We start from the raw sequence: 19,942 nt of genomic DNA on the forward strand, positions 1-19,942 counted from the left end.
CGAGGCATCAAGTGTTGTGATTGAATATAATAATGATGATGAAGTGAAAAGCAAAACGGCAGTGCAATTTATGGTCAACAGGGGGCGCCCCCAGACTTCACAATGTACTTTAAGCGACAGGACAGTTGGAACACAATTTGAACTGGTCATCCAGAGAAAAATGTCGGAATATATAACATAATATAAAACGTTGTTTTAAAAAATTGAGCCATGGTGATGACTTTACATTGGAAAGTGTTACACGTGCACAATTGTGAGCTTTTGCTATCAAGGGTCACCCAACCTCATCAACAGAAACCAAGTGCACATGTGCACATGTATAATATACAAAAAAATATTTCCCCAGTCATTATAATATAATCGTCATCAAGGATTGTTTTTTTGTAGTTGTTGTTTTGACTTCAAGATGGCGCCACGAGAGTGGCTGCCTCTACAGCAGCTCCTGCATTTAGTTTTTGCTGCTGTGAAATGTAAATATCTCCACTGTGAGACAAATAAAAACTCATCTAATCTAAACTAATCTACAAACGCATTAAGGCACTTCCGGATCTTTCAAGGTTCCGACAGAGCCCTGTTAAATTGGGCCGGCTTCGGAACTGATTGTGGGCAGATGAAGCTGCTACTAAAACCTCCACGCTCAGTGCACACGTCGAGGGGGGGTGGGGTGGGGTTGGCGGTTAAACGAAAGAGCTAACGAGAAGGAGATGAACTTCCATTACGCCCAAATGGCACCGTAGTAGAATAGAATCGCCATGGGAAAAAAAGGAGCGCAAATCCAACTGGACCCTCCGCACCCTGCCCACCACCTTGTCCAGCTACTCCCCTCAGGCAAGCGCTACCGATCCATGCGCACCAAATGCAGCAGACATTTAAAAAGCTGTTTAGAGTCGAAACAATAACCAAAATATAACTGTATAGCATCTCTTTGCAATTTTGCACAACCCGATGGAACAGCCTCCCATGATATAATCATTGTAGCTCTAGCTCTGTACTCACTTGAACCACTGTTACTGACCTATATAATCTTCAGCACCAGACACTTTGAGGCGCTCAAGGACATCTGCATAATTGCACACGTTTTACTGCAAATACTTCGACTGATCACTTTAAAATGGTTCAATGATTTTCTGCACCAACTGTACAACTGTTAGCATATTTTCTTCTACCACCGATTACTTGGGCTCTGCCTGACATCTTGCACATTGTTTCATTTGTTCCTGAGATGTACCGCTTACATTAAGAAATTAGATTAGATTAGCCTTTATTAGGGTCCTCCGTATTTCCCGTGTCTTTTTATGATGATACTAGTGCAACGTGTTCTACCAAATATAAATGTCAAAAATCAAGATGATTCTAATTCCATTATTTTGTAATTTGTCAAAAATGCTCAGTGTTGACAGTATTCAGAATATTTTTGGGAGCTATCCGTCTGCTTTGATTCACTGGATATTGCGCCGCTGCTTCTGGAGTGCCCATTTTGACCATAGGGGGTTAGTCAAAAGGGAATATATGCTAGCAACGTTAGAAACAGTGCCACAATAGTACGTCAGACTCACGAAAAAAAACCTTTCCTTCCTTTTTCATGTCAACTGTATTTTTATAGCATCACTACATCAAACTGTTTGGCCAGAGAACATAAATACAGTGATACTTGACCTTAAGAACTTAATTGGTTCCCATAAAGTGTGTGTGAGGCGAAAAGTTCGTCCGCCAAACATTTATTTCCCATAAGATACCATTAAAATGAGAATAATCCGTTCCCAGATCCCCATAAAACATACATTTCTACTAAATAAGCCTTAAAACTACACAAAATATACCATATTTTTATATAATAAATGTGCTCTTGTATTGTAATTAAATAAACTGTACTGTATAATGAAGTCGTTTTGTTTACCTTTGTGATGGTCGTTGATGTAGTTGCCACTGATATCCAAGTGAAGTTGCCGTGCTTTCTCGTCGATAATACCCTCACTCACACGGTCCCCTGCTCGCTGCTTTTCGGTAATCCAAATTAACAGAAGTTTTTCAACCTCTTCTATTGCCTGAGACCATTGATTAGACAACACAGAAATACCCTTAGCCACACACGCAGCCTTAAAAGATTCCTTGCTCCTAAGGATGGTAGCAATGGTCGACTTAGTGTAATGGTACTGGGACACTAAGTCACACAAACGCACACCTCGTTGGTGTTTTTTGATACTCTCCTTCTTCTGCTCGACCATAATTTTCTTTTGTGTCCTCTTCGGCTTAACATTAGCCTGTGGTGGGGTCTTTTTCGGTCCCATAATAGCAAAAGTACTCCACTCGATAACAAACCACGTCTGCACTCAATGAAAAGGGGTGATGAAAACTAGTTCGCCGGCCAACGTGGTGCTGTTCGACCGTGTGGTTTGGTGTTCATCCACCGAAAACTATTCCGCCAGCCACTGTGGCGCTCCGTGTGGTTTGGTTTGTCCGCCGTTCGTCAGCCAAGACTATATGTTCGCGAATGTAATGTTCGTGAGGCGCAAAGTTCGTGAGCTAAAGTGTTCATAAGCTAAAATATCACTGTACTCCTGTACCGATGCTATTCATGAGCCTTTTGCAAGTGTTTTGCATGAGCGGTGTCATGATCTGGTTGGCGACCAACGGGTAGCGCTGTCGGCCCCGCTTGCAGCCAAGCAGGTGCTGGTCGTTTTAATCAGTGACACTTAAAAGGACTCACGGCACAACCATCCGGTGTCGGTTCATTGTTTGTTGCATGCATTGTGTATGCTGTGCATGTGTTTGTTTAACCTTGGCGGACTTTTACTTTTGGTCTTCTTTTGCTACTTTGTATTTTTTCTGTTCAGATGATTTTGATGTTTTACATTTTGTTCCTGCTGACCTTTATTTTAATACAATTTGTCAAACAACCTCCTGCTCCCTCCTGCCTGCTTTTTGGGATCCGCACCCGCCATCGCCACCTCGCAAAACGTGACAAGCGGTATGTGTTAGTGGTTAGCATAAAGCTGAAAGGCATGTTTGTTTGTTCTGTTGTTTTGTTTGTTTGCGTGTCATTATTTTGTTGAGTATGTCATTCAATTTCACTTCAAGTATCAAGAACAAGGGGTCGGGCAGAGGGCGGTGGGCGGTTCTGGTACAGTAAACTTGCGTATGAGATGCTCACAACACGGCTAGGCTGAAACCGGATCGCTTTCGGTTTCATGTCACAGAGTCAGTTAGCACATCTCAGTTACCGACTGCATTAAGGAAGGAGATCTAGTTCTTGAAGGTTTTTGATTTTGGAAGCCTTCTGTATGGAAGACTCCCCAACCCCCGCCACCAAATAGCCTAGGGATTAATGTAATGTGCATGTGATGAAGAGACAAGCAGGCAGATTGGCGGAGAGGGTCGCATTAAGCACTGAAGAGAAGGAAGGAACAGATGGACAGAGAAGTTATGGGAGCAAAAGACATATTTAGGATCCACCAGAGATTCATGGAAGTCAACATTTGCCAACAAGAAAGAATAAAATAAAATTGGCCTGGCCTGCGCACTCTAATCTCCCTTTTTTATTTTCCCTCCTCCTTTGTCCCTGTTCCCACATTAATTAAATGTCCATGTAATTACTGTCGTTGAGAATCGGGAGGTCAACGGAGAAGATTGGTCACAGCCCGCCTTCTCTCTCTTTTCAATGTCATTATTTTGGTTAAACTTTTACCCCCCCAGGGCAAAAGGCACTCCTGCAGTGAAAAGGAGGTTGAGTTTAAGAGGGCCACGCACGCAACCTGTTGACTCCGACTCCAAATCACACTTGAAGGAGGGGGTGGGGGTCGGGGGCTTGTGGACAAAGGGAAAGGCTGAGCACATGAATAATTTCACAGCAGAGGCGACACTTCTCAATAATATGTCAATCATTTTCCGAACGACTCCTCACTTTGCAAATATAGATGTGAGTCATTTGTTTTTGTTATACACTGAAGACCTTTGGGGTTCAGAACGAAAGATAAATTGGACAAATGTTTACAAGGCCACGCACTCCCCCCCCCCCTCCCCTGATATTCTCATGTCAATGTATGAAGCAACTCAGGACCAAACAATTTTTGTTTGAAGCAGTGCACTTTTCAAGTGAGCAAAAGTATCGGAACAAATGTTTGAAAGGAAGTTTGAACGAATTGGTATTGAATATTTGCATCGAGCGGATGACCCGTTGACTTTGCGGACTGTTGCATTTTTCATTTGAAAATGCCTTTGCAGGATGTGAGAAACATTTCCAAGTCCACTCACATCGTTGTGAGGATCGTTAAAGTCACAGATAATGTTCTGTGACTTACAATAAAACACGATCAGAACATTGATGGGGATGAAAGAGAAATCAGGATTGCTGATCGGGCGGGTCTTTCGGTCTGTTGTACACCGTCCGTCCGTTCATCCGTCCGGCCGTCTATCGATATATCTATGCTTCCATCCACTCATCCATCCATGCTTTTATCCATCCATCCACTTATCCACCCACCCAAATCCATCCATCTATCCCTCCATCAATCCATCCATCCATGCTTTCATGCATCCATCCATGCTTTCACCCATTCATCCATCCACCCATTCATCCACACATCATTCTATGCTTCCTTCCATTCAGCCATCCATCCAGTCATACATGCATCATTCCATTCTTCCTTCCATCGATCCATCCATCCATCCATCGATCCGTCCTTCCATCCATCGATCCATCCATCCATTGATCCATCCATCCATCCATCCATTCATCCATCCATCCATCCATCCACCTCAGCCCATCCATCCATCGATCCGTCCTTCCATCCATCAATCCAACCAAAAAACCCACCCACCCATCCATTCATCCATCCACCCACGCAAACTCACCCACCCAAACCCACCCACCCATCCATTCATCCATCCACCCAACCACCCACACAAACTCACCCACCGATCCATCCACCCACCCACCCATCCATCTATCCATCCATCCATCCATCCAACCACCTACCCACCCAAAGCCACCCACCTATCCATCCATTCATCAAAAAAAAAAACACCCACCCAACCATTCATCCAACCACTCCATTCATCCATTCATCCATCCATCCATCCCATTCAGCAATGCAACGGATGCAAAGTTTAATGAGTATATTTTTCACATAATTGATATTTGCAACATGGCATTTTTTTTTGGTGTGAGTAATCATTCCCTCGAGATACGTTCTCCACAGCAAGCAAAACCCGGGTGTTATTAAAACAAAGCGTTGCCGGCGTCATCACGCGCAACCGTAACACAATTGCAGAGCTTAAGTGCACAATGCTGTTCGCACATACATGTGTGCAGCCACATGTGCTGGATGACCAAAAAGAAAAAAAAGTAGTCCTCCCCCTCACTCAAGAAAGCACATTCAACGTTAAATATTTATTTCATGCATGCTCACGCGCTCAAGCGTGCTGAATGACGATGTTCAGCAAACAGCGACAAACCAAAACAAAGATACCAAGGCCTGGAATCATTTTCCTCACATTCCGCTGCGGTGGACTCAGCTTATCTGCCACCCAAAGCAACTACTTTTAAGTTAAAGTCAACGACTGGATCGATCACGGCCTTAATCAATGATGACACACCAATGGCTTGTAAAGTCATTTGTCATTGCTTCTTAGCTCCCCGCGGGATGAAAGCACGGTAGCGCCCGAGGCTAAACGAGACGAGTTGAGAGTCCGTCACGCATGCAGATGCGTCCAGTTTCGCGACGATGAGCAAAGAATTCGTTTTATGAACATTTTCTTCTTCGCCTCACTTGACACCATTGATGTGATGTCATTGCACCTTGTCGCCATCACGGCGAACATGCCAGTGGTTCCCCAACGCAAAAGGCCAATTGTCCTCATCGCGTGATTTGTGAATTCAAAACGACCGCACACCGGTGCTGGATGTTATCACAGCAGCATAAATCCGCACATGTAGGGAAACGGCAGTATGAAGGCACGCTGGGCATTCAACTAACGCACAGGTGTCAAAGTCAAGGCCCGCGGGCCAAATCGGGCCCGCCACATCATTTTTTCGGCCCGCAAAAGCAAATCAAACTTGTTAAATTCCATGATGATTGCTAAAATCTGAGCCAAAATTTCAAATTTTTGGATGTCAACCACAACAAAAGTCATTATTCTTGACTTCAGATTTGAAAACGAGTTATTCATTAATTTGCTGTGTGCTCTATACGTAATATTTGAAGGGATTTAAACATTTTAATGGGTTCCCCAAATTCATAACGGCCCTCGAGAGGAAACCATAACTACAATGTGGCCCGCGGCAAAAAATGACTTTGACACCACTGAACTAACGGCTGCGCTTATGCATCATCTTTGTCCCTGATTTGTTTCAGCGCATCGTGCTGTCCTCATCAGTTCTCAGCTAATCCCTGTGGCGGCGTCCTGGACATCCACACGGGCGGGAACGTGCATGTTGGCTCTCTAAAATCCTCCTCAAGTGAAAATGAAGATAAAAATAATGATATGATGATTATGGTTGGTTGTAATGCATTGATTATGTTTGCTCAATCATTCGCAGCCACCATTTCGTTGAATAATACGGCCTTGGGATGCTTTTGGTGTCACATGGACGGTATTCTTAAAACCGGCATTGGGTTAAATAGTTAACCAAGGATTGGGTATAAAATTGAATTATTCAAATCCCATCGATTGGGTTAATACGTTGATCCATTGCGTTGGGTAAAGATTTTGCTTCAAATTCAGTGTGCAGCAAATCGGTGTCCAAAATTCCTGCTGGCTCAATATAACTAAGCCAGCATTGGGTATACGTAACCCATTCTGCTGAAATTCCACTACTGCAAAATGGATGAGTCAAATGTTATGCAATTACAGTTTTAAAATGAGACGGTCTAATGTTAAGGTCATTATGACTGAAATTTTCAGGGTTGATTTATATTGGGTCAAATTGACTCAAGTACAAATTTACCCAAGTGGGTTAGGAAAACAACCTACTTAGGTGCAAAAAGAATGTGAGTATTATTTAGTTTATTTGTGTGTGCACCTTGCAAAATGTTAGCTGTTAAAATTCACTCATTCCATCCATTCATCCATCCATCCTTCCATCCATCCATCCATTCATTCATTTTCTGACCCACTTTTATCCTCACGAGGGTCGCGAGGGTGCCAAAACCTATCCCAGCTGCCTTTGAGTAGGAGGCGGAGGGGGGGGGAAACCCTGAACCGGTTGCCAGCCAATCACAGGGCACACACAGAGCTGAACACTCACATCAAAAGACCATTTGGAGTTTTCTACAAACATGTCATCCATGTTTTTGGAACGTGGGAGGAAAACCAGAGTACCCTAAAAACACCCACACTGTCACGGGGATAACATCTCCACACAGGAAGGTTTTAGCCGGGATCGAAACCACAACCTTTGCACTGTGACGTCGACGTGCTAACCACTAATCCACTGGGACATTGCCAATTGTCAAAATATTATTATTCATTCATTCATTCATTCATTCATTCATTCTTTTATTTATCAATTTATGTATTTATGTATTTATTTTTTTATCAATGCATTCATGCATTCATTCATTTATTTATACATTTATGTATTTATTTATGTATGCATTCATTCATTCACCTATTTATTTATTTATTTATTTATTTATTTATTTGCTTATTCATTATTTATTTGTTTGTCTGTTATTTGTGTGAATTTTTTTAGAACAGTTAGAAAAGGGAAAACATGGTCACATTGAGCATCATCTGGTCAAGACAACAAAACAAAACATAGATCACATAACCATCTCAATAAAATGTTTACATTTCTTGCAATTCTGCTAATGCAATGTCCTGTTCACTGTGCCATGTAAGAAAGAAAAGTAAACAAATAATGAAAAAATAAGAAACAAATAATAGTAGTACAAATAAAAATAATAGTAATTATAATAGCAATCATTAACAATTTGATCTTGAGTGGATTGGGGTTCATAGGTTAACTTAAATATCTTTATAAGCACTTAGGTTGCTGTAAAATTTTCCCAGGTAGCCCATAGTGACTATGACTATGACTGTGACTATGAAAGACTATGGCATCGTGTTTCAAATTTCTGTCGCTCGCCTCGGACAATGAAAGTAATCTTTTCCATTTCATAAATTTCACCCACCACCTTAATCCAGTCTTTGACTGTTGGGGTTTCTTTTGTTAGCCATCTCCTCGTGATTGCTAACAGGACGATGTTGTATATGTATTTCTGGGCACAGTTAATAATGAAATCAGATTACAGTCCCAAATACAGGGCTTCGAAGATTGGAGGAACCATATTTCCCACAATCCTACCCACTGTCATTGTTGTTTCTTTCCAGTATTTGGAGATGACCGGGCATTCCCAAAAAACATGATAATGTGACGCTTTGTTGTTACCACAGTATCCCTATCTGTTTGTCTGTTTATTAACTAATTATTTATGTGTTCATCTTTTTGTCTGTTTATTATTATTATTATTTTTTTTTTTCTCATTCAATTTGTCATGGTGGTGAATCAGAATCAGATTCTTCTCTCCCCTGTGTTTATATTTTCCCTTCACAGGCCCATTCATAGAATTGCAGGGAAAGTGGCGGCAAGTCCATTACACAACTGGAAAGAAAAGCATGTGGATGCGCTCGCTGGTTCGTGCCAAGAGGCCTCTCGGTGCAGGACAAGGTCACGAGAGCTTTCCTCCAGGTGGGGCGAGAGTTGCTGATGTACTCGCTTCGGCAGAGGTCACGTGCCCAAAGCCCACAGGCCTGAGGAAGGGACATCAATCATGACAGACCTTGGACGCACGCATCGCCAGAAGGCCGTTGGACCACTGCGGCGAGCGACCCTTCTTCACCGGAGAGATGACTTCATCTTCTAGTGACAACTAACCTAACGCTCTTTCCAGTCAAGCGAGCAGGCTGCAGTTTGTCTTGAAATATCACCAAAGCGTGACGATAACGAACAATGAGGTGAAGAAAATCCGGTTTAGGTATTTGGGGTAGCAGAAATGCAATAATAATAATAATAATAAATAGCATCAACATGAAATGAAAGTTCTGCTTGACATGTCACAAAAAGATCATTTTAGTTTTTTTTTTTCTGAGAAGCTCCTAATTGAAGAACAAAAATGAAATCAAGTACCGTATTTTGCGCACTCGAAGGCACACAAAAAGCCTTCAATTTTTTTCAGAAGATGACCTTATAAATGCCTGATAAATGGAAAAGGTTTTAAAACACGTCATTTATTGAAGGTGCACTTTATAATGAGGTGCACCGTATACTTCGGAAAATACGATAACCATTAAAAATGATCACATGAAATTGTCATTTTTTAATTTAATTAATTTTTTTTCGAGGAGGGTTCACATTAATACCTAAATGTTCATTAGAATTAACGTCTTTCCATGAGATGAGAAGGTTTCTTCAGCCGTCATCTGTACAAAAGTGAAGGTTTCGGACGTTTCGCCTCCTATCCAAGAGGCTTCGTCAGCGAACTAAAGTCTGACTGGTCGTATCGGCCCTATTTATATATCCCTAATGTCCAGACATGGTGGCGCCGGACACAGCTATGATAGGTCCCTACTCTCAGGTTGGGGGGGGGCAGGGGACCCCTCCCTGTGGCCCCACTGATTGTTCACTGAACAATCAGTGAATACGACCAGTCAGACTTTAGTTCGCTGACGAAGCCTCTTGGATAGGAGGCGAAACGTCTGAAACCTTCACTTTTGTACAGATGACGGCTGAAGAAACCTTCTCATCGATGGACCACTCCTGTACGACTGAGAGCTTACACAGACGTCTTTCCATGAGGTGATGCTAATGCAAACAAGCCTCCTTTGCACCGCCCGACATTTTCGAAAATAACGTAAAAGTGGAGGAAGCCGCCAAGCTGTGCGATCGTACCTCTTTGCATTCTACAGTTAATCGCATGGTGCACATTTGGCGTCCCGCTGCTGTGCCGCGTGTTCATACATTCATGCAAGATTTCATTAAATCCACATGCTCCCAGCAAACAAGGAGCGCAGCACAAAATATGGCAATTTTATTCTGCATTAACCATAAAGCTAGTCCGACATTAATTGATTAAAAAAAGACACAAAGATGATGCGGCTAAAACAAAGACGCTAGACTCAATGACTTCCCAGTATTCCCAACATGGTGGCCAGCTCTGGCGCATGTGGCGGCGCCTTTAACTTGAGCATTGCACAGCCAAGCAAAGCGCAAAAGCACAAGTACGAAAAAGCTGCGCAACAAACATTAATGATTAAAAATATGTTTTTGACACCAACATGTGGAGACATAAAACAGATGCTCCTCACCTCCCGTGTAGCGGCTGCTGCTGCGGTAGCACCACACTTGAAGAGGGAAAAGCTGAGAGTCTCGCCGCGGACATTTATGGTGGCGTAATGGCGCGCACATCCGAGCCAGTGTCATTATGGGCAAAGTGGAAGATAATTGGGGGTTGATTTGAAGCTCCGCTCGTTAGCTTTTATTTCCTCCGCTATGGCCACAACATTAGGTACACCCGTGCGCTATGCTGACAAAAATAACACCTATAAATAAATCAATCAATCAATCAATACATACATACATACATACGTCCATATGTGCATACATGCACACGTGCAGTACAGTACAGTACGTACATACGTACATAATGCACACGTGCAGTACAGTACGTACATACCTACATACCTACATCCATCCATCCGTCCGTCCGTCCGTCCGTCTGTCCGTACATACATACATACATACACTGCAAGAATCCAAACAAGGGCGCGGAAAATCCTACTGGACCCTCCGCACCCTGCCCACCACCTTTTCCAGCTACTCCCCTCAGGCAGGCGCTACCGATCCATGCGCACCAAATCCAGCAGACATTTAAACAGCTTCTTCCCCCAAGCCATTAACTCTTTGAACTCTTTCAACAGTAGCCAAAATGGAACTGTATAGTGCCACTTAGCAGTTTTTTTGACGACGATACTAGTGCAGCGTGTTCTACCGGAAACAAATTCCTTGTGTGTTCTACATACTTGGCAATAAAGATGATTCTGATTCTGATTCTGAATATTTGTGAACTCATGAAAATGCAGAAAACACCACACATTATACTATTCTACACTTTCTATTTTCTGATACATACATACATACATACATACATACATACATACATACATACATACATACATACATACATACATACTATGATTAGTATATTATTGTGTACTATTATTATTAATAATATTAATATTATCATTATCATGCATAATAATAGTTGATAAAATAAGTATACAGTAAAGTCTCGTTATATCGATATTCTCGGGAGTTGGAAAAAATATCGATATAACCGGGACTATCGATATATCCGACCCTGTTTGCATGTAATTTTCTCAGTGTGTGCATAGAAATACAGTAAAGTCTCGTTATATCGATATCGGATATATCGATAGTCCCGGTTATATCGATACTATTTCTATGCACGCACGGAGAAAATTACATGCAAACAGGGTCGGATATATCGATAGTCCCGGTTATATCGATATTTTTTCGGACTCCCTTGAATATCGATATAACGAGACTTTACTGTAGTATCGATATAACCGGGACTATCGATATATCCGATATCGATATAACGAGACTTTACTGTAATTATACTATTTTTATTATACAGATATAATTATTAATAGGAAAATGATAGAATAATAATAATAATAATAATAATAATAATAATAATAATAATAATAATAATAATAATAATGGGTACACCGAATGCGCTGAAACAACGGCCCGCTCAAATGTCAATCAAATACGGATTCTCCAAACTGTAAAATGAACGCTATTTCGTTTAGCACATATCCTCCTCCTCCTTCCTTTGCACATGTATAAAATGTATTCTACAAATAATATCCTTTAAAACTAAAACTGTTACATGAAATGAAAAGGTTTTGATCCCAATTCAACTTTTGATCATTCCTGGGACGCTGAGCTTCCAATTAAATATTGGCCAAACCACTTTGATATGAAGCGGGTGTTGACGGTGTCTGCTGAAAGTAATTAATAAAGTGTATTATTTAAGTTACTCATGAAGGTAATCAGCAGGTAGCAGAGTCACTCAAAGAGTGGCAAGACCGCATTTAAATAATGCCACCTGGTCCTCCCACCGCAACAACGAGGTGTTCCAAATCAACCATTCTGGCAAAACCTCCTGTCCAAATGTTAGTATGCAATCGATGGAGGCTTTAGTATTCCATCGAGGCACATTGGAATACTGAGACTCTTCCAAGGAAGCCATAGCCATAGCGGAATGGTATCAAATGACCGTAATGACTGATGGCTGTTCATCACAGTGAACAAGGACGACCGCACAGACAACAAGCGACAACTCGATTAAATATTGACTTGGAATTCGATCAGGGCATTCACAACTGCCAAACTGGACCATTGCGCAGAGCTGCCGGTCGGCCTCCGGTGCGCACTTTCCACGTGGGGCCTTACAGGGTGGATCAGCTATCAACCATGCCTTATGGAAGAGATTGTCTCCAACTAACATCTGATTTCCAGGTTATCACAACACATTTACTCTGTGCAAAATCTCTGCAATATGTGAGTCTTCAAAATGGCAGAATCTTTGCACCTTCTACTCTGTCATTTTTTTTGAACTAGTGAGAACGAGTGGCAATTCGAATGCGTATGGTAGTGGCGCCTGATTTTTAATCAGTGCTTGAACTTCTTAACCAGATGCATGACAAAAGTCAGTTTTTAATTCCGGTCAAAATTATGTGTTCTTCATATATTTTATTTTGAATAAAGCTGATTAATTTTATCAATCAAAGATTCATTATCACAACCTAAAAATTAATTTAATTCATATTTTCGATTTGAAGATTAAAGGACAACAGACACCATTTTTTTTATGTCTAATTGACATCAGAAAATGTTTTACAGCATCTAAAATACCCAAAACACGCAGGCTATTATTTTTTGGTTAAACGCAAGTATGACCAAAAAACACTGTATGCAAGCGACGAATATATGACGCATACCTGAAGGTTCGTAAATTAGCAATATAGCATCAACTTCGGTGATATGTGCCATATAAGGACACGAATAACAAATAATAAGCTATAAAATGTCAACATCAATATAGATTGTTTAATGGTTGTGCATGCAAAAAGTTCAAGATGAAAAGTTACGAACTTATGCATGAGTGGCCTGCTATACAATGGAGTTCATAATGAGAAAATTGTCGTGAATCGCAATTCACATAAAATCGAGAATTTTATCATGGGCCTCGAATCGCAATTTTATTGAATAGGACATGCATCCAGCAGTGTCTGGATCAGGCCCGGCCAACCCGTGGCTCCCGAGCCGCATGCGGCTCTTTGGCTGATTTAATGCGGCTCTTAAGGGGCAGACTCGTAAGGGGCGTCCACATGAAAAGCGTAAAAAAGTTTGACGCTGGCGCTGCCATTCATCCTCTATGTACCGTAATTTCGTGACCATAGCGCGCGCTGCACATTTTGGAGAAAATGTAAGACTTTTAAGGGCACCTGATAGTCGTGAAATTACGGTATCAAGCTGACCATGTGACGTTAACACGCATGTGCGTGTGATGAAAATCAATCATTTATGTCGTAAACCACGGGTGGCCAACCAATCAGAGACTCGTTTGAATTGTTTACGATGTAAACAATTCATTTGCGTCAAGTTCGCTCTCAAAATGGCAGGGAAAATGCACAGCAAAACGAAAATATGAAGACGAACACAGGACGTTTTTAACAGAGTGGGAGAGTTTTTTTTTTTTTTTTTTTTGAGCGTAAGGGCAAGCCATTCTCCCTTATATGTCAGGCGTCATTGGCGCATTTCAAAGCGTCAAATCTTCAGCGCCACTTCAGCTCACTCCACGCGAACATCGGCCACGAATTCCCCAAAGGGACTGAAGTTCGCAAGCACAAGTTGGTCACTTTAAAAACTCAGACTGAAAAGCAGATAATTTTTTTCAGAAAATTTACAAAGCAACCAGAGACAGTAACGCTTGCATCATACCAACTGGCTTGGAACATTGCACAGTCAAAAACGCCATACAACGAAGGGGAGTTAATTATGAAATGCCTCAGTGACGCTGTTGAAATCTTGTCTCCTGAAAACGACAAACTAAAACAAATGGTAGCAACTGTCCCGCCACACTGTTGAACGCAGAATTTCAGACATTAGCACCGCTATTGAATCACAGCTGCACTCTGACCTTCAAGCGTGTGAGTATTTTAGTGTCGCATTGGATGAAAGGTGTGACATAAAAGACAAGCCTCAGTTGGCAATATTTGCACGGTCTGTGACAAAGGATTGTGTGCTCAAAGAAGAACTCCTTGATATTGTGCCATTAAAAGACAGAACCCGTGGCATAGATGTGAAGGAAACAATTATGTCTGCATTTGCAAAAGCAAATCTGCCTATACCAAAACTGACTGCAATAGCCACGGATGGAGCACCTGCCATGATCGGATCTGTGAACGGGCTTGTGGGGCTGTGCAAAGCTGACCAAATATTTCCTGAGTTTTGGAATTTCCACTGCATCATCCACAGGGAGCAACTCGTGTCTAAATCATTGAATTTAGAGAATGTCATGAAGCCTGTGATGCAAATCGTCAACTACATCCGCACTCATGCGCTTCACCACAGACAATTCAAGAATCTCATCGCTGAGCTGGACCAAGGGCTTCCGGGTGACCTGCCGCTGCACTGCACTGTGAGGTGGCTGTCAAAAGGCAAAGTACTTTCTTGCTTTTTTGAACTGTTGGATGCCGTGAAACTGTTCATGGAAGAGAAAGACAAGGACTATCCCGTGCTCTCGGACCACGAGTGGATTATGGATCTGGCTTTTTTGGTCGACATGCTGTGTCACCTGGACAAACTGAACCTTACCCTGCAGGGTAAGTCAAAAATTCTGCCTGACCTGGTGCAAAGTGTGTTTGCGTTTGTCAACAAACTGAAACTGTTCAGGGCGCATATTCAAAAGGGAGATTTAACACATTTTCCACTCTGCTAAAAGCCAGCGGGCAAGTCACCACGGATACCCTCGATAAGAAAAGAGCCAGATACGCAACACAGGTTGAAAACTTGCACGAAAACTTTGTGACCCGATTCCGTGATCTACAACTGAAAAGGCCGCAGATTACGTTCCTTGTCGACCCGTTTAATGCGGAGACGGACTGTTTGAAAGCCCCGCTAGTCACAGATGAAGCTGCGGCTGAGTTAGAGATGATCGATCTTAGTGAGGAAGATCAATTGAAACCTGCTTTAAGGGAAGGGACCATTGAGTTCTGGAAACGCGTGCCAATGGAAAAATACCCCAATGTCAAACCGGCTGCGCTTAAAATACTGTCAATGTTTGGGTCAACATATGTCTGCGAGTCTGTGTTTTTTATCCTGAAACATGTGAAATCAAAGCATCGATCGGTTCTGGCTGACACTCATGTAAAACAATTGCTTCGAGTGGCAACAACAGAATGCAAGCCAGATTTAATGAGGATTGTTCAAGACAAAGAATGCCAGAAGTCCCACTAAGCAACATGCAAACTATTGTCAATTATTACATTTTTGTTTGTGGACTTGGTTTTATTGAGTTTGTGTGTGGAAAGACAGTGTTCTTTGTTGCCTGTGGTTTTAGTGCTCTCGGAGTCAATTTCCAATATATTTGCTGATTTTGTATTTAAAAGGTGATACTTATAATAAATCTGTCTGAGCAGAGGTCTGTGTGTGTAAGGGATGGGGCAATGGAGTGTTCATGTGTTTATCAAAGTCAGCGTTATTGTCGAATATGCTCATATGCATGGCATACAGCACAGATGAAATTACTGTGCAATCGGACCCAGCGTGCAAGGCACTTTTAATGACTTTAACAAACATAATAAACACAAAAACGCCAATTTGACGGAGAGAGGGGAGCCGCTGCGTGTTCACGCACCGCCATCTTGATGTGGCTCTTTGCAGTAACATAGTAAAAAATGTGGCTCTTAGTCTGACTGGTTGGCCACCCCTGGTCTAGATGATAGAAGCTATAAAATTCATTCATATTACTAGACTGTAGACCTAGGCCTACAAATTCAAACTATATGTATGTACTATATGGGTCAAAGCACATTTTAGAATTCTAGACTAGACTAGACACTTACGCTGGACCTCTCCCGTTTGGCAAACGCTGTGCGGGGTCTTTTGGTTGGGAGCGGCGCGCCTGTGCCATCTGTTGTTGAGGACACTTTCCTTTCGAAACAATCTTCTTCAAAATGAGCACTACAAACAAATGAATGCTTCATGGCCTTTCATCCTGCTCTGGTCCGTTGGACTTGTCTTTTCCATTCCGCCCAAATGGCTGGTTTGTCCTGGGAATTTGTATATACTTGCACCTTCTTTATGCGTGTTACCGCAATTGGCTGCCACACAATGACTCACCATCATGTTATTTATGTAGTTTTCCTTCTAATTTCGCGCTCAACACGGTGTTTTCAGACTAAACAAAGTACCAAAAATGCACTTGAAATCTCCTGTGTCGATTTCTCGCTCAATACACAATGTCAACAAACAACAACGTTCCGAAATATATGTCACTTTCGGCATCTTCATCAACTCGAAAACAACATCCCTTGGATATTCAGTGAGAATTTCAAAAAATAAAAATATAGCTATAGCGGTGGGATCTTTTTGAAATGCGGTCAGTAGAAGTCATTTGAAGTGAATTAACAAATGATGGACGCAACTATGTCGGGAGGTGTCTGTCCTTAAAAAAAATAAAAAATAAAAATTCAAGGATAGCACACAACTACTGAACAACAAAACAACTGCAAGAAATCCCTTTTTTATTCACAAAAATCCACTCAAAAATGTCATCCCCCCCTGCCCCAAAAATAAGTAATAATCGAAAATAATTGAGAGGCCAATCAAAGCTCAGATGATTGTTACATCATTATGGCTAGGCTCATCAAAAAAAACAAAACCAAATTCAACTGTGACTATGTTAACAACAACCCTTTTAAAACTCAAATATTGGCAAAATTTGTGTTTTTAGGGGTCCCGCTACAAACCCCCTAATAAGAGCCCTGGGGTACCCCTTTTGGTCTTTTAAATGCGATTGGGTAACTTTCTTCAAACAGGGGTATCGGTCGTGTCTTTCGCATCCTCTTGCACTATCCAAATTTTAGGCCTCGTCATATCGGACACATCCTTATGTCTGGCAGGCAACTCGTTGGAAAATCCACAAGCAAAGGTGTACAATCACGGCCAAACTTGGACGAAACCAACCAGTGACATGAAATTTTCACAAACCGAAATTTGGACCCAAAACCAAAAATCGACTGCAAGTAAATGTAGTAAATCCCAAGGAGAAGATTCCTCTTCCGAATAACAATCAGCACTTTATCCGCTCCAATCTCCAGGGTGCACTTCTCCCTAACATCCCACTTTTCTCCTCGGCGGCTCACGGAAAGCTAATCTCAATTTGTTTCACTGCGATATGATGCCAAAACTCTAGCGGGGGAGCGGCCCCCATTCTTTCCGGGGTTTGTCCTTGTATGCTTGCCAGCCTTGTCGCTCTTGCACTCTCGCTCTCGTTTTGGTCGACTTGTGTCGCTCCGTAGGCGGCAGGTGTTCAGGTGCCCCCAGCTCCATCCCCATTCCTCAGTGATCTCGGTAAGTAGCAATCAACTGCAAAAAGTGTCATTTTCTATGTTGGGGGCTGTGGGGTGAATCGGGGGCGGGGGATTAATCAATGAATCTTTCATAACTGCCCCCAACCAAAAATATAAAAACTGTATTCCGAATTTTTAGCATCCACGGTGTCATGTTTTATGCTTAATGAACAAACCCTTCATACATCTCAAGCTCTCTACTCAACCATGCCCAAAATCAAATCACATTGACACATATTCCACCACCTTATGATTAATTATTATTATTATTATTATTATTATTATTATTATTATTATTATTATTATTATTATTATTATTATTAGCAGCAGCAGCTGCAGTATGGCTTCATCCCAAAAAAAAGAGTACGACAGATGCAGTGTTTGCTTTAAGAATGCTAATAGAGAAGTACAGAGAAGGTCAGAAGGAATTGCATTGTGTCTTTGTAGATCTGGAGAAAGCGTATGACAGGGTGCCCAGAGAAGAGCTGTGGTATTGCAGGAGGAAGTCTGGAGTGACGGAAAAGTATGTCAGAGCGGTGCAAGACACGTATCATGACTGTAAGACAGTTGTGAGGTGTGCTGTCGGTGTGACGGAGGAATTCAAGGTGGAGGTGGGACTCCACCAGGGGTCAGCTCTAAGCCCCTTCTTATTTGCTATGGTGATGGACAGGCTGACAGACGATGTTAGACAAGAATCTCCTTGGACGATGATGTTTGCAGATGACATTGTGATCTGTAGCGAGAACAAGGAACAGGTGACGGAGAAACTAGAAATAATAATAATAATAATACATTTTATTTCAAGCGCCTTTCAAAACACCCAAGGACACTTTACAATAAAAACAATAGAACACAGCACATAACAATAAAACCATAAGTAAAATGATAAATAATAAAATAGCAGAGAGAATTAGACATTGAAAGCAATTTTAAACAAATGGGTTTTGAGATGAGCCTTGAAAATAGGGAGGGAGTCAATATTACGGATGTTGGGTGGGAGTGAATTCCAGAGTTTGGGAGCAGAGCGGCTGAAAGCTCTGCATCCCATCGTGGTGAGACGGGCAGAGGGCACATAGAGGTGAAGGGAGGATGAGGATCTGAGGGACCGAGAGGGAACAGAGATTTGAAGCAGGTCAGAAAGATAGGGAGGAGCAAGGTTATGGATGGCTTTGAAAGTAAACAGAAGTATTTTGAATTCGATACGATGTTTAACCGGTAGCCAGTGGAGTTGCTGGAGTACAGGGGTGATGTGGTGAAAGGAGGGGGTTTTGGTGATGATCCGGGCTGAAGAATTTTGGACGAGTTGGAGTTTATGGAGAAATTTCTGATTGACACCGAAGAGAAGTGCGTTGCAATAATCGATGCGGGAGGTGACAAGACTGTGGATAAGGATAGCAGCGGAGTGAGGGGTGACCGAGGGACGGAGACGGTTAATATTACGGAGGTGGAAATAAGCAGACCGAGTAATGTTATTAATATGGGAGTGAAAGGAAAGTGAGCTATCGAGGATGACACCCAGACTCTTGACCTGAGGGGAGGGGGACACGGTAGAACTGTCAATGGTGAGGGAGAAACTGTTAGTTTTGTGGAGGGTGGATTTGGTACCGACAAGAAGAAGTTCAGTTTTTTCACTGTTGAGCTTGAGAAAGTTATGGGAAAGCCAGGATTTAATTTCTGAGAGGCAACATGAGAGGGATGAAGGTGGAAGAGAAGCGTCGGGTTTGCTGGAGAGGTAGAGTTGGGTGTCATCCGCGAAGCAGTGAAAGTGAATGCCAAACTTACGGAAAATATTGCCAAGAGGAAGTAGGTAGATAATAAAGAGAAGTGGCCCCAGGACAGACCCTTGAGGCACACCAGAGGACACCGGAGAGGACCGTGAGGTGAACGAGTTGATTTGGATGAATTGTGCGCGATCAGAGAGATAGGAGTGAAACCAGCGGAGTGGGATGTGGGTGATGCCTAGGGTGGAAAGTCTGTCGAGAAGGATAGGGTGGGAAATGGTGTCAAAAGCTGAGGTCAGGTCGAGAAGAATGAGGATGGAGAGTGAACCGGCATCGGCTGCCATAAAAAGATCATTCGTGATTTTTATGAGAGCCGATTCAGTACTGTGGCGGGGGCGGAAACCAGACTGGAATTGTTCGTAGAGGTTATTGTGAGTGAGGTGTGAGTGAAGCTGGGAAACAACTGTCTTTTCAAGAATTTTGGCGATGAATGGAAGGTGGGAAATTGGACGTAGGTTATTGAAATCGTTTGGGTCTGAGCCAGGTTTTTT

Source organism: Hippocampus bargibanti, linkage group LG02, assembly GCF_051943395.1.
Source record: "Hippocampus bargibanti isolate YZ-2025 linkage group LG02, ASM5194339v1, whole genome shotgun sequence".
In the NCBI taxonomy this organism is placed as follows: Eukaryota; Metazoa; Chordata; class Actinopteri; order Syngnathiformes; family Syngnathidae; genus Hippocampus; species Hippocampus bargibanti.